General features: G+C 32.5%; 1 pseudogene; it reads left to right on the top strand.

Moving 5' to 3' along the window:
- Nucleotides 1-8,440: 8,440 nt before the first annotated feature.
- On the top strand, nt 8,441-12,841 carry LOC127712021 (ankyrin repeat domain-containing protein 17-like; annotated as a pseudogene).
- Nucleotides 12,842-24,468: the final 11,627 nt, after the last annotated feature.

The raw sequence follows: 24,468 nt of genomic DNA, 5'->3' as shown, positions 1-24,468 counted from the left end.
AACTGTATTTGGAAGGCCATATAATTTACCTCAATTTAGGATAGACTCTTGAATTTTGAAAGAGTCAAAATAGGATGAACGGATCATATAAACCCGAAGGCAAATATAATACAAGCCCAAACGAAAATATATATAAACAAGTCTAAATTGAAAACAACGTTCAAACCTATGATTGCGTTGGATAAAAACCGCAATTTTTATACGTGCGCATGGAAAACAAATTTCTTGGTAGAGGGGTCTAAATACAGCACAAACGACATTTTCCAAATGACTAAATGAGTGAAAAAGTATATTTTAACAAAACGCATTTGACTAACAGGTCGAACAACTGATGTCCTTAAGCCCTGCTGACTGCCATTGGCGATTGCCAAAAAAACGGATCACAAGATGTAACAAAATAGATCTTATTATTAATTTATTACCAAACAGAAAACAATAAACTTGCGGAAAAGATGGTATACCGCAAACATCAGGTGCAAAAATTTGTACACCATATGCGGATTTCGACAATTAATGTCTTTTCAGTGATGTTAGGAATCGAAACAGTATTTGGAAGGCCATATAATTTACCTCAATTTAGGATAGACTGTTGAATTTTGAAAAAGTCAAAATAGGATGAACGGATGATATAAACCCGAAGGCAAATATAATACAAGCCCAAACAAAAATATATATAAACAAGTCTAAATTGAAAACAACGTTCAAATCTATGATTGCGTTGGAAATAAACCGCAGTTTTTATACGTGTGCATGCAATAACAAATTTCTTAGTAGAGGGGTCTAAATACAGCACAGACAACATTTTCCAAAAGACCAAATGAGTGAAAAAGTATATTTTAACAAAATGCATTTGACTAACAGGTCGAACAACTGATGTCCTTAAACCCTGCTGACTGCCATTGGCGATTGCCAAATAAACGGATCACAAGATGTAACAAAATAGATCTTATTATCAATTTATTACTAAACAGAAAACAATGAACTTGCGGAAAAGATAGTATACCGCAAACATCAGGTGCAAAAATTTGTACACCATATGCGGATTTCGACAATTAATGTCTCTTCAGTGATGTTAGGAATCGAAACGGTATTTGGAAGGCCATATAATTTACCTCAATTTAGGATAGACTCTTGAATTTTGAAAGAGTCAAAATAGGATGAACGGATCATATAAACCCGAAGGCAAATATAATACAAGCCCAAACGAAAATATATATAAACAAGTCTAAATTGAAAACAACGTTCAGACCTATGATTGCGTTGGAAATAAACCGCAGTTTTTATACGTGTGCATGGAAAACAAATTTCTTGGTAGAGGGGTCTAAATACAGCACAGACAACATTTTCCAAAAGACCAAATGAGTGAAAAAGTATTTTTTAACAAAATGCATTTGACTAACAGGTCGAACAACTGATGTCCTTAAACCCTGCTGACTGCCATTGGCGATTGCCAAAAAAACGGATCACAAGATGTAACAAAATAGATCTTATTATTAATTTATTACCAAACAGAAAACAATAAACTTGCGGAAAAGATGGTATACCGCAAACATCAGGTGCAAAAATTTGTACACCATATCCGGATTTCGACAATTAATGTCTCTTCAGTGATGTTAGGAATCGAAACGGTATTTGGAAGGCCATATAATTTACCTCAATTTAGGATAGACTCTTGAATTTTGAAAGAGTCAAAATAGGATGAACGGATCATATAAACCCGAAGGCAAATATAATACAAGCCCAAACGAAAATATATATAAAGAAGTCTAAATTGAAAACAACGTTCAAACCTATGATTGCGTTGGATAAAAACCGCAATTTTTATACGTGTGCATGCAAAACCAATTTCTTGGTAGAGGGGTCTAAATACAGCACAAACAACGTTTTTCAAAAGACCAAATGAGTGAAAAAGTATATTTTAACAAAACGCATTTGACTAACAGGTCGAACAACTGATGTCCCTAAACCCTGCTGACTGCCATTGACGATTGCCAAATAAACGGATCACAAGATGTAACAAAATAGATCTTATTAATTTATTACCAAACAGAAAACAATAATCTTGCGGAAAAGATGGTATACCGCAAACATCAGGTGCAAAAATTTGTACACCATATCCGGATTTCGACAATTAATGTCTCTTGAGTGATGTTAGGAATCGAAACAGTATTTGGAAGGCCATATAATTTACCTCAATTTAGGATAGACTGTTGAACTTTGAAAGAGTCAAAATAGGATGAACGGATCATATAAACCCGAAGGCAAATATAATACAAGCATAAACGAAAATATATATAAACAAGTCTAAATTGAAAACAACGTTCAAACCTATAATTGCGTTGGATAAAAACCGCAATTTTTATACGCGTGCATGCAAAACAAATTTCTTGGTAGAGGGGTCTAAATACAGCACAAACAACATTTTCAAACTGACCAAATGAGTGAAAAAGTATATTTTAACAAAACGCATTTGACTAACAGGTCGAACAACTGATGTCCTTAAACCCTGCTGACTGCCATTGGCGATTGCCAAATAAACGGATCACAAGATGTTACAAAATAGATCTTATTATTAATTTATTACCAAACAGAAAACAATAAACTTGCGGAAAAGATGGTATACCGGAAACATCAGGTGCAAAAATTTGTACACCATATCCGGATTTCGACAATTAATGTCTCTTCAGCGATGTTAGGAATCGAAACGGTATTTGGAAGGCTCTAAATATTACCTCAATTTAGGATAGACTTTTGAATTTTGAAAAAGTCAAAATAGGATGAACGGATGATATAAACCCGAAGGCAAATATAATACAAGCCCAAACAAAAATATATATAAACAAGTCTAAATTGAAAACAACGTTCAAACCTATGATTGCGTTGGAAATAAACCGCAGTTTTTATACGTGTGCATGCAAAACAAATTTCTTGGTAGAGGGGTCTAAATACAGCACAGACAACATTTTCCAAAAGACCAAATGAGTGAAAAGGTATATTTTAACAAAATGCATTTGACTAACAGGTCGAACAACTGATGTCCTTAAACCCTGCTGACTGCCATTGGCGATTGCCAAATAAACGGATCACAAGATGTAACAAAATAGATCTTATTATTAATTTATTACGAAACAGAATACAATAAACTTGCGGAAAAGATGGTATACCGCAAACATCAGGTGCAAAAATTTGTACACCATATGCGGATTTCGACAATTAATGTCTCTTCAGTGATGTAAGGAATCGAAACGGTATTTGGAAGGCCATATAATTTACCTCAATTTAGGATAGACTCTTGAATTTTGAAAGAGTCAAAATAGGATGAACGGATCATATAAACCCGAAGGCAAATATAATACAAGCCCAAACAAAAATATATATAAACAAGTCTAAATTGAAAACAGCGTTCAAACCTATGATTGCGTTAGATATAAACCGCAGTTTTTATACGTGTGCATCCAAAACAAATTTCTTGGTAGAGGGGTCTAAATACAGCACAGACAACATTTTCCAAAAGACCAAATGAGTGAAAAAGTATTTTTAACAAAATGCATTTGACTAACAGGTCGAACAACTGATGTCCTTAAACCCTGCTGACTGCCATTGGCGATTGCCAAAAAAACGGATCACAAGATGTAACAAAATAGATCTTATTATTAATTTATTACCAAACAGAAAACAATAAACTTGCGGAAAAGATGGTATACCGCAAACATCAGGTGCAAAAGTTTACACCATATCCCGATTTCGACAATTAATGTCTCTTCAGTGATGTTAGGAATCGAAACTGTATTTGGAAGGCCATATAATTTACCTCAATTTAGGATAGACTCTTGAATTTTGAAAGAGTCAAAATAGGATGAACGGATCATATAAACCCGAAGGCAAATATAATACAAGCCCAAACGAAAATATATATAAACAAGTCTAAATTGAAAACAACGTTCAAACCTATGATTGCGTTGGATAAAAACCGCAATTTTTATACGTGCGCATGGAAAACAAATTTCTTGGTAGAGGGGTCTAAATACAGCACAAACGACATTTTCCAAATGACTAAATGAGTGAAAAAGTATATTTTAACAAAACGCATTTGACTAACAGGTCGAACAACTGATGTCCTTAAGCCCTGCTGACTGCCATTGGCGATTGCCAAAAAAACGGATCACAAGATGTAACAAAATAGATCTTATTATTAAATTATTACCAAACAGAAAACAATAAACTTGCGGAAAAGATGGTATACCGCAAACATCAGGTGCAAAAATTTGTACACCATATGCGGATTTCGACAATTAATGTCTTTTCAGTGATGTTAGGAATCGAAACAGTATTTGGAAGGCCATATAATTTACCTCAATTTAGGATAGACTGTTGAATTTTGAAAAAGTCAAAATAGGATGAACGGATGATATAAACCCGAACGCAAATATAATACAAGCCCAAACAAAAATATATATAAACAAGTCTAAATTGAAAACAACGTTCAAATCTATGATTGCGTTGGAAATAAACCGCAGTTTTTATACGTGTGCATGCAATAACAAATTTCTTAGTAGAGGGGTCTAAATACAGCACAGACAACATTTTCCAAAAGACCAAATGAGTGAAAAAGTATATTTTAACAAAATGCATTTGACTAACAGGTCGAACAACTGATGTCCTTAAACCCTGCTGACTGCCATTGGCGATTGCCAAATAAACGGATCACAAGATGTAACAAAATAGATCTTATTATCAATTTATTACTAAACAGAAAACAATGAACTTGCGGAAAAGATGGTATACCGCAAACATCAGGTGCAAAAATTTGTACACCATATGCGGATTTCGACAATTAATGTCTCTTCAGTGATGTTAGGAATCGAAACGGTATTTGGAAGGCCATATAATTTACCTCAATTTAGGATAGACTCTTGAATTTTGAAAGAGTCAAAATAGGATGAACGGATCATATAAACCCGAAGGCAAATATAATACAAGCCCAAACGAAAATATATATAAACAAGTCTAAATTGAAAACAACGTTCAGACCTATGATTGCGTTGGAAATAAACCGCAGTTTTTATACGTGTGCATGGAAAACAAATTTCTTGGTAGAGGGGTCTAAATACAGCACAGACAACATTTTCCAAAAGACCAAATGAGTGAAAAAGTATTTTTTAACAAAATGCATTTGACTAACAGGTCGAACAACTGATGTCCTTAAACCCTGCTGACTGCCATTGGCGATTGCCAAAAAAACGGATCACAAGATGTAACAAAATAGATCTTATTATTAATTTATTACCAAACAGAAAACAATAAACTTGCGGAAAAGATGGTATACCGCAAACATCAGGTGCAAAAATTTGTACACCATATCCGGATTTCGACAATTAATGTCTCTTCAGTGATGTTAGGAATCGAAACGGTATTTGGAAGGCCATATAATTTAACTCAATTTAGGATAGACTCTTGAATTTTGAAAGAGTCAAAATAGGATGAACGGATCATATAAACCCGAAGGCAAATATAATACAAGCCCAAACGAAAATATATATAAAGAAGTCTAAATTGAAAACAACGTTCAAACCTATGATTGCGTTGGATAAAAACCGCAATTTTTATACGTGTGCATGCAAAACCAATTTCTTGGTAGAGGGGTCTAAATACAGCACAAACAACATTTTTCAAAAGACCAAATGAGTGAAAAAGTATATTTTAACAAAACGCATTTGACTAACAGGTCGAATAACTGATGTCCTTCAACCCTGCTGACTGCCATTGGCGATTGCCAAATAAACGGATCACAAGATGTAACAAAAGAGATCTTATAATTAATTTATTACCAAACAGAAAACAATAAACTTGCGGAAAAGATGGTATACCGCAAACATAAGGTGCAAACATTTGTACACCATATCCGGATTTCGATAATTAATGTCTCTTCAGTGATGTTAGGAATCGAAACGGTATTTGGAAGGCCATATAATTTACCTCAATTTAGGATAGACTCTTGAATTTTGAAAGAGTCAAAATAGGATGAACGGATCATATAAACCCGAAGGCAAATATAATACAAGACCAAACGAAAATATATATAAAGAAGTCTAAATTGAAAACACGTTCAAACCTATGATTGCGTTGGATAAAAACCGCAATTTTTATACGTGTGCATCCAAAACAAATTTCTTGGTAGAGGGGTCTAAATACAGCACAGACAACATTTTCCAAAAGATCAAATGAGTGAAAAAGTATATTTTAACAAAATGCATTTGACTAACAGGTCGAACAACTGATGTCCTTAAACCCTGCTGACTGCCATTGGCGATTGCCAAATAAACGGATCACAAGATGTAACAAAATAGATCTTATTATTAATTTATTACCAAACAGAAAACAATAAACTTGCGGAAAAGATGGTATACCGCAAACATCAGGTGCAAATATTTGTACACCATATGCGGATTTCGACAATTAATGTTTCTTCAGTGATGTTAGGAATCGAAACGGTATTTGGAAGGCCATATAATTTACCTCAATTTAGGATAGACTCTTGAATTTTGAAAGAGTCAAAATAGGATGAACGGATCATATAAACCCGAAGGCAAATATAATACAAGCCCAAACGAAAATATATATAAACAAGTCTAAATTGAAAACAGCATTCAAACCTATGATTGCGTTGGATATAAACCGCAGTTTTTATACGTGTGCATGCAAAAAAAAGTTCTTGGTAGAGGGGTCTAAATACAGCACAGACAACATTTTCCAAAAGACCAAATGAGTGAAAAAGTATATTTTAACAAAATGCATTTGACTAACAGGTCGAACAACTGATGTCCTTAAACCCTGCTGACTGCCATTGGCGATTGCCAAAAAAACGGATCACAAGATGTAACAAAATAGATCTTATTATTAATTTATTACCAAACAGAAAACAGTAAACTTGCGGAAAGGATGGTATACCGCAAATATCAGGTGCAAAAATTTGTACACCATATCCGGATTTCGACAATTAATGTCTCTTCAGTGATGTTAGGAATCGAAACGGTATTTGGAAGGCCATATAATTTACATCAATTTAGGATAGACTCTTGAATTTTGAAAGAGTCAAAATAGGATGAACGGATCATATAAACCCGAAGGCAAATATAATACAAGCCTAAACGAAAATATATATAAACAAGTCTAAATTGAAAACAACGTTCAAACCTATGATTGCGTTGGATAAAAACCGCAATTTTTATACGTGTGCATGCAAAACAAATTTCTTGGTAGAGGGGTCTAAATACAGCACAAACAACATTTTCCAAAAGACCAAATGAGTGAAAAAGTATATTTTGACAAAACGCATTTGACTAACAGGTCGAACAACTGATGTCCTTAAACCCTGCTGACTGCCATTGGCGATTGCCAAATAAACGGATCACAAGATGTAACAAATTAGATCTTATTATTAATTTATTACCAAATAGAAAACAATAAACTTGCGGAAAAGATGGTATACCGCAAACATCAGGTGCAAAAATTTGTACACCATATCCGGATTTCGACAATTAATGTCTCTTCAGTGATGTAAGGAATCGAAACGGTATTTGGAAGGCCATATAATTTACCTCAATTTAGGATAGACTCTTGAATTTTGAAAGAGTCAAAATAGGATGAACGGATCATATAAACCCGAAGGCAAATATAATACAAGCCCAAACAAAAATATATATAAACAAGTCTAAATTGAAAACAGCGTTCAAACCTATGATTGCGTTAGATATAAACCGCAGTTTTTATACGTGTGCATCCAAAACAAATTTCTTGGTAGAGGGGTCGAAATACAGCACAGACAACATTTTCCAAAAGACTAAATGAGTGAAAAAGTATATTTTAAGAAAATGCATTTGACTAACAGGTCGAACAACTGATGTCCTTAAACCCTGCTGACTGCCATTGGCGATTGCCAAAAAAACGGATCACAAGATGTAACAAAATAGATCTTATTATTAATTTATTACCAAACAGAAAACAATAAACTTTATGCATAACGTTTAATCGCATAATTGCAAAAGGAGATATGAAACTATTTTTTGCCAACTTTACCTAAAGGAGTTATAGCCTCTTCATGATCTGAATAATATAAATTTATGATCTTGAAATTTAAATAAAAAAGTATTATTTCAATGAAATCATTATGGAAGTAATGACTATTGGATGGACTTTATTCTCTGGGACATATAATTAACTAGAACTGGAAATTGAAGTAGCAGTAAAACATATGATATCACATTCTATGTTCAAAACAATTGCCTCAACTTTGAACAAACTACGTAACGTGAACAATTACAAAGTCATCAACCGGCAATTAATCTAATTCAGTAAAATCATGATCAGATTGCAGTCACTGTTTAGCTGTCAAATTAATCTTACAAAATAAAAAAAGGTTAAATACATTAAAAACGATACAATGAGTAATGAACGGGGTAACTCTGACTAAACATTTGAAATTTTCCAGTTGATCAGAAAGCAATGTTGAAATAAAACATTACAGAGAGCGCAAAGTAAAGCTTGAATCATTTATTATACATGAATTCATATCCAATAAAGTAATGATAAGGTTATACCGTCTGTTTTGTCATTTTGGAGCAGGATATGCTTACCCTTCTGAAGCACCTGGGATCAAACCCAGTTTTTGATGGGGTTCGAGTTGCTTAGTCTTTGGTTTTCTATGTTGTGTCTTGTGTACTATAATTTGTCTGTTTGTCTTTTTCTTTTTTAGCCATGGCGTAGGCGGTTTGTTTTCGATCTATGAGTTTGAATGTCACTCTTGTATCTTTCGCCCCTCTTCTTATGAATTGTAGGATCTTATTCAGACTTTTTTTCTGATTTGCCCTCTGTTGTTGAAAACACATAGACGGTTAACACTATTGTACCGATATCAAAGCAGTGCATTTATGATACATTTTGTATTATGATACAACACATTATGATAAGACCGTCACTACTAGTATGAAAACAGAGCATATTTTGAGACGGGAATAAAAAAAGTAAATCCCCGGTATCAATTTCGATGGTTTAAGTTGTAAATGAAAAAAAGTTTAGTATGAAAATCCTGTTTATAAACGCGATCCGGATTTATTTTATATATATATTAGTAAAAATTCAAGTTTGTTATTTCTTTCATAGATTATCAGAAAGGCGAGATTGAATTTTGGAAAAAACAAGACGTTGGTTTTGTTGATACGCCTGTGCTTAACGTTATTTCAAACGTCCTTGAATCACAACATTGTGTCTTAATAGTAGGTGAACCTGGAATTGGAAAGAGCATGTTGTTGCATTATGTTGCTTTTAAACTACAGAAGAAGTTTGATTATAATATAATTCCGTGTACTAGTATTTGTGATATACTGAAACATCATCAACAGAACAAAAGACAGATGTTTGTTCTGGATGACATTTGTGGACGATTCACGGTTATTTTGTCTGATATTGAATATTGAAAGAAAAATGAAGACACAATACAAAGAATTCTGAAAAAGGGGAAGACAAAAATAGCAGTAACGTGTCGATTAGATATTTACAATGACCAACAATTCAAAGATTCATGCACTGTTTTCGAATGCAATATCTGTAATTTGTCTGTAGAATATAAAAGGGAAGACAAATTAACAATATGAAAACGCTATCTATCTGAAACTTATATTCAGGTGTTAAAAGATCAAAATGTAGATTTCACACCTCTGATGTGTTATCTTTATTCAAAAAACAAAACTTTCAATCTGACTGATTTTTTAGAATGTCCGTTTGAAACATACCAAAAGGAATGGGACAAGTTAAAAGCAATTGATCCATACAAATATTGTTCACTTTTTTTATTTGTTATTTATAATGGCATCATGAAGGAATCGTTTTTTGATACATATAATGACAAAAATACGAAAAACAAATTGGTCTTGAAAAACATTTTTGAAACCTGCGAAATCAATAGAGGTACACCTAGAAGTAGAATCAAAACACTTTTGGACAGCATGATTGGAACTTACGTAAGGAAAACAAAAAACGAGTATAGAGTGATACATGACGAAATGTTTGATTTTATATGCTGTTATTTCGGTAACAAGGATACAATGGTCAGAAGTATATTGCATTATTCAGACATTCGAGTTTTCAATCAGCGGACACAGCTAAAATCTGTCAATGAACAACATACAAAATTTACTATAATGATATCAGAGAAGTATGGAAAGGAATGTTTTGCGAGAATTAAAAGTGATTTACAACTTAGAAAGATGACAGAATGTTTCCATAATGCACAAATGAAGTATGAAGAGTATAGAACTTCTTTCCTCATCATTTTAAAGTCAATAGAAGACAAGTTACTTATTCCACAAATGTATAAGAGAAAAAACCTCTCACATGCAGATTCCAACAAATCAAAGGAATTTAAACATTGTTCAGATGTTGATTCAGATGATTCAGATGATGATGATGATGATGATGAGGATGATGATAATGACGATGGTGATGATGATGATGATGAAGATGATGATGATGATGATGATGATGATGATGATGATGATGATGATGATGATGATGATGATGATGATGATGATGATGATGATGATGATGATGATGATGATGATGATTATTATTTGACAGAAGGACCTTTCATACAATCATGTTGGTGGGGATATTATGATATATGTCAATACTTTATTTCAAAAAGTGTTGAAATTAAGAATTGTGATTCGATATATACACCTCTGATTGCTGCCTGTGAGGGAGGAAATGAGAAGATAGTAAAGTTACTTATAGAAAAAGGAAGTGATGTGAACCAGGTTGATAGTGTGAAACGGACACCTCTGACGGCTGCATGTACGGGAGGAAATGAAAAGATAGTACAGTTACTTATAGACAAAGGAAGTGATGTGAACCAGGTTGATTGTGTGAAACGGACACCTCTTACATCTGCTTGTATTAGAGGAAATTAGAAGATAGTACAGGTACTTATAGACAAAGGATGTGAGGTTAATCAGGTTTGTGATATGGAAATAACACCTCTGACAATTACTTGTATGGTCGGAAATGAAAACAAAGTACAGTTACTTATAGGCAAAGGAAGTGAGATTAACCAGGTTGATGGTATAGGAATGACACCTTTGACAGCTGCTTGTACTAGAGGAAATGAAAAGATAGTACAGTTACTAAAAAACAAAGGAATTGAGGTTAACCAGGTTGATGGTAAAAGGCAAACACCTCTGACTGCTGCCTGTGAGGAAGGATATGAGAAGATAATACAGTTACTTATAGAAAAAGGAAGTGAGGTTAACCAGGGGATGGACGTGCGCAAACACTGCTGACAATTGCTTGTTAGGGAGGAAATGAGAAGATAGTTCAATTACTTATAGACAATGGATGTGATGTTAACCTGGTTGATGGCATGGGGCAGACACCTTTGACAGCTGTTTGTAGTTGCGAAAATAAGAATAAATTAGATTTACTTATAAACAAATTACTTGAGATTCGACGTTTTGTTTTTATGAGAGTTAACCAGGTTGATGGACATGCGCAAACACCTATGCCAATTGTGTGTAGTGGGGGAAATGAGAAGATAGTACAATTACTTATAGACAAAGAATGTGATGTTAACCAGGTAGATGGCATGTCGAAAACATCTCTTACAACTTCTTGTAGTGGAAAGAAATTAGAAGATAGTAAAGTTACTTATAGATAACGGAAGTGAGGTTAACCAGGTTGTTGGTACAGAATAAACACCTCTGACAATTGCTTGTAGTAATCGAAATGAGAACATAATACACTTACTTATAGACAAAGGATGTGATATTAACCAAGTTGATGGCGAGGCGAAAACACCTCTGATAGCTGCTTGTAGTGGAGGAAATGAAAAATGGTACAGCTACTTGTAGACAAAGGAAGTAAGGTTAACCAAGTTGATGGTAAAAGGCAAATACCTCCGACAGCTGCTTGTAGGGGAGGAATTGAGAAGATAGTACAGTTACTTATAAACAAAGAAAGTTAGGTTAATCAGTTTGATGGTATGGAACAGACACCTCTGACAATTGCTTGCAGAAGAGAAAACGAAAAGATAGTTCAGTTACTTATAGATAAAATAAATGATGTTAACCAGGTTGATGGTATGGGACAGACACCTTTGGCAGCTGCTTGTAGGCAAGGAAATGAGAAGATAGTAAATTTACTTATAGACAAAGGAAGTGAGGTTAACCAGGTTAGTGGTATAAGGCAAACACCTCTGACAGCTGCTTGTTAGAGAGGAAATGAAACGATTGTACAGTTACTTATAGACAAAGGAATTGAGATTAACCAGTTGATGGTATTGGAATGACACCTCTGACAATTGCTTGTAGGAAAGGTAATGAGAAGATAGTACAATTACTTATAAATAAAGGGAGTGATGTTAACCAGGATGATGGTATGGGGCAGATACCTCTGACAACTGCCTGTAGTGAAGGGAATGAGAAGATTGTACAATGACTTATAGACAAAGGAAGTGCGGTTAATAAGGTCGATTTATATAGGGCTGATACCTCTGACAGCTGCCTGTACTGAAGGACATGATAAGATAGTACAATTACTTATAGACAAAGGAAGTGAGGTTAATAATATTGATGGTATGAAACAGACTCCTCTAACAGCTACACGTAGTGGAGGAAATGAGAATATAGTACAGTTACTAAAAGACAAAGAAAATGAGGTTATCCAGGTCGATGTTATGAAACAGACACCTCTGATAGCATCTGGTAGTGGAGAAAATAAGAAAATTTTAAAGTTACTTTTAGACAAAGACAAAAAGGTAAATTATGCAGATGGTATAGAACAGACACCTTGACATTACTCGTTTACTACGGAATGATATGATAGTAAATTGACTTTAAGAAAAATGATAGAGTGTTGACGAGATTAGTTATCATTTTTTTGACACTTTTCGTTAAGTTAGATTTAAAAGAATAACACAGTTAACATATATAAATAAAGGAGCTCATATAAGACATGATTTGAAATATATATATATATACATCCCTGAGAGCTGCTGACATCAGAAAGATGAAAAATTAATATGAAATCATGTATCATGTTTTCTACAAGTAAGGATAAAGAATGATAAACATTTTCGATTGCTTCCTCCTGACTGTTTAAAGATGTCTTGTTCATATTTGTGTACCATTACTAGAACAGGTACCTTTTTAACTCTATCATTTTAGAATAAATAGTGTTATTCAATGTTTATATTTGAGAAACACTTTTCCTCTTTTACAAGTATCATTTTGTTTATATGATATGGTATGTTCATTATACTAATCAGACAATGCCGTGTTATCTTTGTGATTTTTCCCATGTCATATTGTTCTACTAGAGTATTTTTTACCGTATCTCGTAGAGACATAAATTGAAAATGTTACCAGTAAATATACATATGCATAGCGGTCAAATTGTAATCTGTGGTAAACCTTAAGTCAAAGTAGGGTAGTGCAGAATTTTAGTTTGAGTTTAAACTCATATTAGTTCGGGGCATATAAACGTAGAAAATATGCCGTACAGCCCCATATTGTGACCTTTGAAAAAGTTGTAGGTCATATGAACTTTCCATTCTAGGATATAATTGTTTTCAAAACTTAAGAGTAAAAGTGGTACGGTTTTAGCCGTAAAAGGAGTTCTTATGGGAAATTGCATTGTCGATATTTACAGAAATGCAACCTAAATAGTGCTTGTGATGATACTGACATATTTAACTTGTGTTGTTTTCTTTTCACTTTTGAAAATATGCGTAACACATTGATATCTTTTAAAGTAGTTAAAAAATGTTGGTATAACTTAAAAACCGTTTATAATTGCTAGTGTATGGTGAAGATAGTTTCAATACATAATAATAATAGAAATAATAGATAACCTATATGTATGCATATTTACTGTCATTTCTTTTCTGAGTAAAACAAACACACACTGTTTGAGTGTATTATATATAGATATCTTGAAAGAAAAAGAAAATGATATTAAGATTTAATTTTCCTGAGGATTTTTGTTGTGGTTTTAGTTGTGTTGATTGGGTATTTTTCGTGTAATATTTGCGTGTATTCACGTGCGTTTATGAAGTTTTAATACAATTAATATTTATTAGTAGTGTCCAAAACTTCGATATATGTTATATACTCACAGCAATAGCCATACTGAATGAAATGTTAATAGATTGCTTGTTATTTTGAATATACAAGTATTAGTATATGTTTTTGATTCTTTATGATATGTATTTACTATTCGTATCATTTCGTACAATTATATCTTTTTAATTTGTAACCAAATATTTATCAAATATGGCAAATTTGTAAGCCTTAATTACTGTGACTTGATATGAAGACCTGCAACAAAATTGCTATTTATTTGCTTTTAAAAAATGATGGGGTTTATATAATGTATCAAAACACAATACTTCTTTTTCTTATTAAAACCTTTATTATGATGATTTACTTTTTATCCAGATAAAAAAACTGGCTTTACAAGCAACCTGTATTATTCTAAGAATGTTGTGTTATTGCGTATAATGCTTTGTCAACATTTTTATTATGGACTCAGTTTATCACTTGTTCTGTTGATTGATAACGTTTGGTTTTGTCAGATTTTAGAATTCCCCTTTTTTAATTTGTTTTGGAGTTCGACATTTTTGTTATACTTTTTTCCTGTTGTATACATAACTCGTTCAAGCTTATACAAGCACAGTCTTATCTTACACAAGTAGCAGTGTTTATATGGTATCTCTTCTGCTGAAATGACTTATTAAAAACATGAAGCTAACTATAAGTTCTACCTAATTCTATTGAAAAGAGGTACAGTGCGGGGAAAAATAGGAACATTGACGTCTACATGTTGAGTTTAATCGGCCAAAATAACACACGGCTAGAATATATCTTAAATTATATATACATACGTCTACTTTAATGTCTACCCTGTCGAAAGAAATTCGTATTGTAACATTTTATAAAAGATTGGATTTCCCGAATATACTATATTATTGTAATTATGTCATTCATGGCCACCTATTTTAAAATGTGTATTTGAATTCATATGCTTTCATTGTCTTCAAGAGAATATAATTTTGGAATAACCATCTTTCATTATTTTAGCTTACATTTTCATTGGCCTCTAATCTATAAAATCATGCAATTCCATATGTTCATGTTGTTAAAAAAATATCTTCATATAAATATTCCTGTCCATATAAGTACACATTTATAACTTATATTGGTAGTGTAATGAACTTCTTAAACATCCTTATAGTTATTCCTGATAAAAGTTCTGTAGAGCAGATAATAATGATTAACATAATAAAACTGCAATTTTAAAACGGAACTTGATAACTCCGCTCGCACACTGCATGAAAGTATTAATTTAAGGTATCAATAAACTACTTGAAAATCAGTCGTAATTTCAGAGTTTATTATTTTTCTGGTAGATTATAGTTCAAGTAAACGCAATGTTTAATAGTAGTTTACAAATAGTTTACTGGACGCAGTAAATTCATGAATCGACACCTGATTTACTGTCCAGTATTTTTCAAATTTAATATACATACATCAAATTAAATGTAGAGAAAATCTGTAAAACATGATTTACTACCAATTAAAGTCAATAACATTCCAAACAGTAAGCTGTTTACTGTGGTTTTAAATCTGATTTAACCTCGAGTTACAAATTTAATACAAAAAAAAACTTTCATTCAATGCAAATTAAAATCAAATTCAACTTCAAGTTTAAAGATTTAATGTGTGAAATAACTTGATTTACTTCAAATTTAAACTCCTTTTGACTCCATTTACTATCGAAAATCTTTTGTAATCTCCGTGTTTGTTGCACCAAATATATGCCAATTGACCTGCAAATTCACCACAGAAAATAGTATATGTTTGCAGTTTTCATCCACATATGACCAGTAACAGCTCTTACAATCGAACCCTATTATAATGCAGGATATATGTGTTTATACAAAAATACTTCAGTATAACAAACAAAGCCATAATTGTACACCCTAAGTTGCCCTAAATAATAGGTCTCATGGCAAACGTATCAATCGAAATCAACGAATTAAACATCGTATAAATTATACACTTGGTAATCTCCCATCTACATTTAAAAAAACTGGTAGGCATCAATTATTATGTCAAATACCAATAAGAAAATTACATGATATTTTCAAGGAGTGTGACACCATCTCTTACTTTAGCCCACTGTATTAATATTTGCGTATAATTACAGCTTTTTGCCACTTTGGGCTGTTCCCGCGTATCGACAAACCTGAAGATCATAAACGTCATTTTCTAAAAATTAAATATATTAGCAGAGGTATTGATTTTATCAACTTAGCTAGAATATTTAATGACTCTACCGTTCGAAACTTCATACCTCCCTATTTTGATAACACAGAACCACCTATTATTTCATAAACATACAAAAAACCCAGCAGAAGTTTAATTTTTAATTTTACGCCAGTAACATCAGACGTCAATGTAGAAAATAATACTCCTTTAACTTGAAACTGTGAATCGTCGAAGTTTAGATATGTTCTCTATGGCCATGTTATTACGGGGGACCTCAATATCGTCCAGGACAGAGAGGTTAAAAACTTTTTGAAAAAAGGACCAAAATATCGTCCTCCATCTAAAACAGATTGGAAACAGTGTCATCAGGTCACCAAAGATGCTCTTTCCTCGTTTTGTAAAAATTGGTGTAAACGGAAAAGATCTGATGAGAAATCTCTTGATTCTTATTTAGATAAATGTATGAATGTGGTAGATAATAGAATATCACATTTTGAAAATAAATCAGAAGTAAATAATAGAGTACATAATACGCCTATTTCCAGAATAAGAAATAAACTTCAAGAACTTTCAAAGCGGTTTGTGTTTGTACCGGCCGACAAAGCAGCCAACAATGTGGTGGTGGTATGCCGTAAATACTACACGGACGTTCTTAAGAATGAAATTTCAAATTCATCTACATTCAAGTCCATGCGCCCCACAGAGAGTCATATAGTTAACAAACATATCATAACAACATTACAGCTTAAGGCTTCTTCTGAACATTTGAAGGTCCCTACTATGTATTGGTTACCTAAACTACACAAAAAAACAGTAAAATATCGTTTCATCTCGGCCTCTAGTAAGTGTTCTACAGCTAATCTTTTAGTGCTTTTAACAAGTTCCTTAACTACTATCAAATAGCTTATCATAAACTATTGTAATGAAATATATGAAAATAGTGGAATTAACTATTTTTGGAGAGTAAAAAATTCTTTGGATGTTTTAGATAAATTACGTGCTTTTGATGGTCTTTTTGATTCTGTTGACAGTTTTGACTTTTCTACTCTTTACACTACACTTCCACACAATCTTATCAAACAAAAAATTGACTATTTAATTAAATGGTCGTTTGGTAAATCTAAATGCAAATATATTTGCTGCAACTCATTTAAAGCCTTCTTCTCTAATGAGAAAGGTAAATATGCTAGATATACTTACTGGAGGTGTGATGAGATGATTGAAGCTGTTAATTTTCTCCTTGATAATATTTATGTACGTTTCGGCAGCAAAGTTTATCGACAGGTTGTAGGTGTTCCTATGGGCACTAATTGCGCCTTTTTAATAGCAGACTTGTTTTTGTACTGTTATGAATCACAGTTTATGACCAAACTCAGTAAAGATCCGTCTAAATTGCATTTAATTGATAAATTCAACAACACTTACCGTTATCTTGATGATATTTTTTCGTTAAATAATCAAGAATTTTCTCAATATACTACTGAAATTTACCCAAAGGAACTTACTTTAAATAAATCAAATTTAAACGGTAACAACTGTCCTTTCCTAGATTTAGATATTTCGGTTTTACACGGGAAACTCCACACTAAAATTTACGACAAAAGGGACGATTTTTCGTTCCCTATTGTTAATTTTCCCTTTTTGGATGGTGATGTTCCTTTGGCACCATCTTACAGTGTTGATATTTAACAACTCGTTCGCTATGCCCGTGTCTAGATCTGTTGTGACGTTTTTTATTTTAACGAACGTACCCTATGTATTACTGGTAAATTATTAAGCCAGGGATTTCGTTACCACAAATTACTTAAAACCTTTACTAAATTCTTCCACAGATATGTTTTGAAGTTTGGTTGTACCAGTAGAAAACTTATTTCAAACGGGATTGCATATCCTCATTTTAACGGCAATATTGTTTACCGTGCCCGAAAATTTACAAACGATCCTGGTAAACTTATCGATCCTTTAAATAAACTTATTCTAAAAAGTTACCAATTCAACACTGTAATTAGGTCATTAAATATTGTTTTTATTGGTACTAATATTGATTTTGTTATCAGTAAATTAAAAGCAAACTAAATATTATTGTTAGATACATATACACATTCATGGATCTACAATCTGTTGATACCTGTATCTTGGCATTGCACAAGGTCATGTTTTTCTCTGGCTGTTTATGACGTCTTTACACTAAATCCATTGGATGTTGGATGTGTACGGATTGATAATTTAGTCTAAGATGCATGATTTTTATTAGTTGTTAGTGGCTTTGAACTAGCTGTCAGTAACTGAGAGTACTCTCAGATCTGTACTTAGTATCATATCTGTACTTAGTATCATAGGTCAAATTTATTTGTTCAGTGTATGTTCACTGGTGTTAATATGTCCTTTGATTGAGTTAAGCTATTTCAGTTGATATTTTAAAGTGTGTCTTTCTATGTTGTGATGTTACACTATTGTTTCAGAAAAAGGGTGAAGGTTTGGTACCATTAAAACGTTTAAACCCGCTGCATTTGTTTGCACCTGTCCTAAGTCAGGAATCTGATGTTCAGTAGTTGTCGTTTGTTGATGTGGTTCATAAGTGTTTTTATATAGATAAGACCGTTGGTTTTCCCGTTTGAATGGTTTTACATTAGTAATTTTTGGGGCCCTTTATAGCTTACTGTTCGGTGTGAGCCAATGCTCCGTGTTGAAGACCGTACTGTGACCTATAATGGTTTACTTTTATAAATTTTGACTAAGATGGAGAGTTGTCTCATTGGCACTCATACCACATCTTCTTATATCTATTTAGTGTCTTTTTGTTGTTTGGATGTACAAGTACTCGGCCACGTCCACTTGTATTTGTAGTATTTGTATTTTTATCCATCTGATAGGTTAAGCCTCTTTCAACTGATTTTTATAGTTCGTTCTTATGTTGTACTGTTACACCACTGTCCCGGGTTAGGGGGGGGGGGGGGATCCCGCTAACATGTTTAACCCCTCCACATTCTGTACGTATGTGCCTGTCCCAAGTCAGGAGCCTGTAATTCAGTGGTTGTCGTTTGTTTATGTGTTACATATTTGTTTTTCGTTCATTTTTTGTACATAAATTAGGCCGTTAGTTTTCTCGATTGAATTGTTTACATTGTCATTCCGGGGCCTTTTATAGCTGACTGTGCGGTATAGGCTTTTCTCATTGTTGAAGGCCGTACGGTGACCTATAGTTGTTAATTTTTTTGTCATTTGGTCTCTTGTGGAGAGTTGTCTCATTGGCAATCATACCACATCTTCTTTTTTAAAACAACCCATAATTCGAAATAAACACTCATGATTGCCTCAAAATATAAGATATTACAGTGAGGGGAGCAACTGGAAATTCATAAAAAAAAAGCTGCCCGTAATGGAGATCTAGCTTAACTATGGCGAAATCCTGAATAAAAAAACAATTATCATGATTATCTAGAGTCTTAGCTAAATTTATTCATTATTTTCAATTTACAAATACATGACAAATTAAAGTACTAACATTCCATTCAATAATTATTAAAAAAAAACCATCTACATACATAACAAATTATAAAACTCTAATTTTGTGCATTTTTCGTTTGTTTTTGCTAAAGCTGTTTTTTAATGAACAAAAACATACATAACACGTAACATTTAATTTGATCAACTTCATGATGTAAAAGGACTGAGCATTTAAATATAATAAGCAGTGACATATTTCCAGAATCCTTTTTGTTGTGGTTGTTTTGATTGTCTTACCTAATTACAACTAACAACTGTTTTAATAGAAAGAGTTATTTCACTTTGAATACAAAGATTCGAGCTGAATAATGAAATCCAACGTAATTTGGAGGGTTTAACAATTATATACAACCCCCTTCTTATTAAAATAAAAAAATCAAGATCTTAATACTTATTATTCATAAGAATATTAATAGTTATAAACGTGTAAACCTTTAAGCTAAAAATAAAACCATCTAAATATCCTGCTGCTGTGCCAAAGTTATTTGTTTTGTTCATTATACCGCCCGTTATTCCATAGTGAAAAAAGTCTCGATTTGTTGTTTATTCTTTTCTTTGTTTTTTTGTTTTTTGTAATTGCTCATTTTTCTCTCTTTATCATTTTTTATTCAAAAAATCCATCTAATCTCTTTTCAACTAACATAGCTTGTAATAATTCTAATACATTCGTTTATATTATTTTTGTAATAAGGTTTGAATTTAAGTAAAATTTTGTTTATCTATCTCTGCAATTTGAACATAAAATTGAGAATGGAAATGGGGAATATGTCAAAGAGACAACAACCCGACCAAAGAGCAGACAACAGCCGAAGGCCACCATTCGGTCTTCAATGCAGCGAGAAAATCCCGGACCCGTACCTTTATGTCATTTTTTTCCCTTCATATTAAACATATAAAATTTCTTCAATTTTTAAAGATACGAAAAATATTCTTATTTTAACAAGAGTTGTTTCCCTTTCATTGCTTATTGTTTATAATCAATTGAAGAAAAAAAAAGATTCACATATAAGATCCCAGTTACATGTCTATATGTTTTATCAGTGCAATTAATTTCAAAATATATATTTGATTATGCTTGCATGGACATCAATGTAAAAAATACACAATGAAGAGCTTCACCACTAAAACAAGGATTTTAAATGTAAAACCAACTGTTGTATACATGCATTGTATGATTGCTTACATTAGGATACCAGATAAAATTTACTGCTATCTAGCTTTTTCTTGTTTATATTGTATAATTACGCACAAAAGAAATATTTAAAACATTGAAATTTAAAATATACCGAGTTTCTTACTATTTCGAAGAATTACCATTTTGTCTTCTTTTTTTTACTACTATGTGCAAATAATACACTGCTTATTTTCTCGGTATCACTTTCATATTTAAAAAAGCAACAAGATTGTCCATCTAAAAATGAAGATTCTATAAAAAAATAATTTTTTACATTTATTTTCCGTGATGCTAGGTTTCAAATCAAAAAAAATTTTATATTTTACTTTGCCAATGAAATGTGCATTGTTCGTGTTATTTTTAGATAGTTTTGCCCATTACGACAATACTGTTGTTTCAAGAAGCACTTTTCTTTACTTTTTTTTTTATCAAAAACGTTCTCCTACGAACCGCTTGTTGTTGTTGAAGACGGTATGCTGACATCCGACATGAAGATGTATTTTTTCTCTTTCTGTTCGCATCTATTTGATTTCGTGATGACTGAAATATGTTAATATAAGAATTGAAAGATATCAAGTATTTTCGGACATGTGACCTTCTAATACATGTATTATTAAAATTCCTTAAGGTAGCACAAGACTGCAATTTTGACAGATATTTGCAAATTTTTAGTATTTATTAAAAAAATGATCTGTTGGATATCCCTAAGCAATTTAAATCGTACATGTAGGTGAGCTTTAAACTATTAAAATGCCTTCAGATAGCATAAGACTGTATTTTTGACAGATATTTGAAAATTTTTAGTGATTACCCCTTAGCAATTTAAATTGTAGGAGAGTTTTAAACTCCTTATTGAATAATAATTGATACACTTAAGTAACGACCTTTAATATATATATATATATATATATATATATATATATATATATATATATATATATATATATAGACTGTTCAATTTTGGAAACTTTTGGAAATTTGGATCTCAGATTTTAATAGATACCTAGACACTGCATTTGAAAAGGTTCAGAGTTTGAATTTGAAAAATATTGTTGGTGTCCATTCGTTAGGCTATCATTAAGTACATTGCTGAAGATTATTGATTATATTTTACCTTCCAATAAAATAGACTTGTGGTTAAAGCATATTATTACTTAATTTTCACTTGTAGTAAAATGTTTTATATAATTATCTATCATGTTGTATATGTTGTACACTTGGATTGCGCCTTGTTATATTATTATATATCATAATGTGCTTTATCCAATAAATATTTAGGATTTTTGCAATTTAAAAATTTGGACACGTTAGTGCAACAAATACAGGGGAAATTTGCCGTACCTTTGTAAAATTTCATATCCTTTAACTTTTGCTTTATCTTAATCTTGAACTCTGCTTTAATACATACGGCCAATGTATACCAAATTTTATATGCCACATCTGTCTATATAATAGAAACTGTGATTGGTAAACAAACATAGCTGTAATGATTACACAAAAGATTCCATTGAACCACATTTGCATCTTCCCTTTTATGATACTAAAAGAGAAAATATACATGTACATACATAGAAAAACCATAACAGATAGAACTGATTACTTGAAGACCTTCTGTTAAGAATTTTCTCTTTCTATAGATTGGAGTGAGGTGCGATTGCCCATATATTCCGACATCTCACTGATCCGTCACCCATTTTGTCTGAAAATGATAAACCACTTTGAAAAAGGGGGGGGGGGGGGGGGGGGCTAGTTAGCCAACGTTTGGACTGATACTTCTAAAAAGTCAATACATTTATCAAATATGTAATTCAATAAGGGGGACGGTCCTTCCCCCCCCCCCCATTACCCCCACCCCACATCCTAATCTTGTCACTGTCGTATTCGAAATTTTACTTCATTGGACTCGGTGTTGACCGTCGGAAATCTTCTGTTTACATTAAAATCAAACGAATGCTCTAATATCACAAATTTCTGGGCTGCATTTACTTCCCATACTAGCCCCTATTTTCTGTTCAAAGTATCGGTCATTAAATTCAAGATAATTGTTTTTCAACACTGTGGCTACTAACGACTTAATTGTTTCACAGCTAGGTAATTTTATCGGATAATCTTCTTTTACTGCACTGCTATAAGCCCGTCCAACAGATTGAATGAGTTCATTGAACTCCATGTTTGTATACATGCTGGTGCTTAGTACAATATGAAGGATTGGGTCAGGACCCCTGATGAAGCACCCACCCTTCATATGAGCCACGGAATATTGTAGAGTTTGTCCTATTCTGTACTGCAGAAACATGATGCGTTGGGTCCTGGAGAATAGGCAAACGTGGCTGTTAGGTACTTTCAGACATTCAACTTATGACAGTTTTGACAAATCATACTTCAAAGTCAATGCTCCGCCAGTCAATGTATTAATACATTTATTAAGACTCATTTTAGAAAACAATGTATTTGAATTTGATGGAAAAATTTATAAACAAATAATAGGTACGGCAATTGGTGCAGTTCCTTCACCGGAAACCTGTGACATACTTATGCTCGAAATAATGAATCAAATTATTTCTGCATTTCAACAGAAAGACAAAATATTCTATCACGGCAGATATAGAGACGATGGATTTATAATATATGATGGAACATCAGATGAAATAAAAGATTTGTATCGTCTAGCAAATAATTATAACCCTTTATTAAAGTTCACCTATGAAATCTCAAACGATAAAATGTCGTTCTTAGATGTTTATGCAATTAAAGGTCAAAAATTTACAACACATGGCATTCTTGACCTGGAAATACGTTTTAAAGAAACTAATTCTCATATCTTTCTGCACAGAAATAGCTGTCACTCACAGCATGTATTCCGAGAATTTATTAAAGGTGAAGCAATACGGCAAATTAGAAACACAAGTGACCATAACAAATTAATAAACAATCTAACTAATTTCAAAGTAAGATTATTAGATAGGGGTTATGATAACGTCGAAATAGATGATAGTATTACTGATGTTTTATCAATTGACCGTACTGAATTATTACAACAAACCAAATCAAAAGAAAAACAAAATATTCCGTTAGTTTTAATAACTAAATATAACCCATATCTACGTAAGATAAAGAAACGTATCATGAAACACTGGCATTTATTACAGTTTGACGAGGATTGTGCACAATTATTCAATACAGCACCAATAATTGCATATAGCAAACATAAAAGTGTTGGAGATATGCTTAGTAGATCAAAGTTAAAAACTTCAACATAGTATTGACAGTTTGACCCCTGATGATGGCAGATCTGTCATAATAACTAGATCTATTGAAGAAGAATTAAAATATAAATATATCAATATATACATGAATAATTTGATTATATTGAAATAATGCATCTTAAAATAATCATCCCAAGCTTAACTGCCGAAACACTAAAGTAGTGTCGGGTCCTATCATGCAATATGGGATGCGTGGTTGCAT

Source organism: Mytilus californianus, unplaced genomic scaffold (genome assembly GCF_021869535.1).
Source record: "Mytilus californianus isolate M0D057914Y unplaced genomic scaffold, xbMytCali1.0.p SCAF_8, whole genome shotgun sequence".
NCBI lineage: Eukaryota > Metazoa > Mollusca > Bivalvia > Mytilida > Mytilidae > Mytilus > Mytilus californianus.
This window is presented reverse-complemented; position numbering and strand designations above follow the sequence as displayed.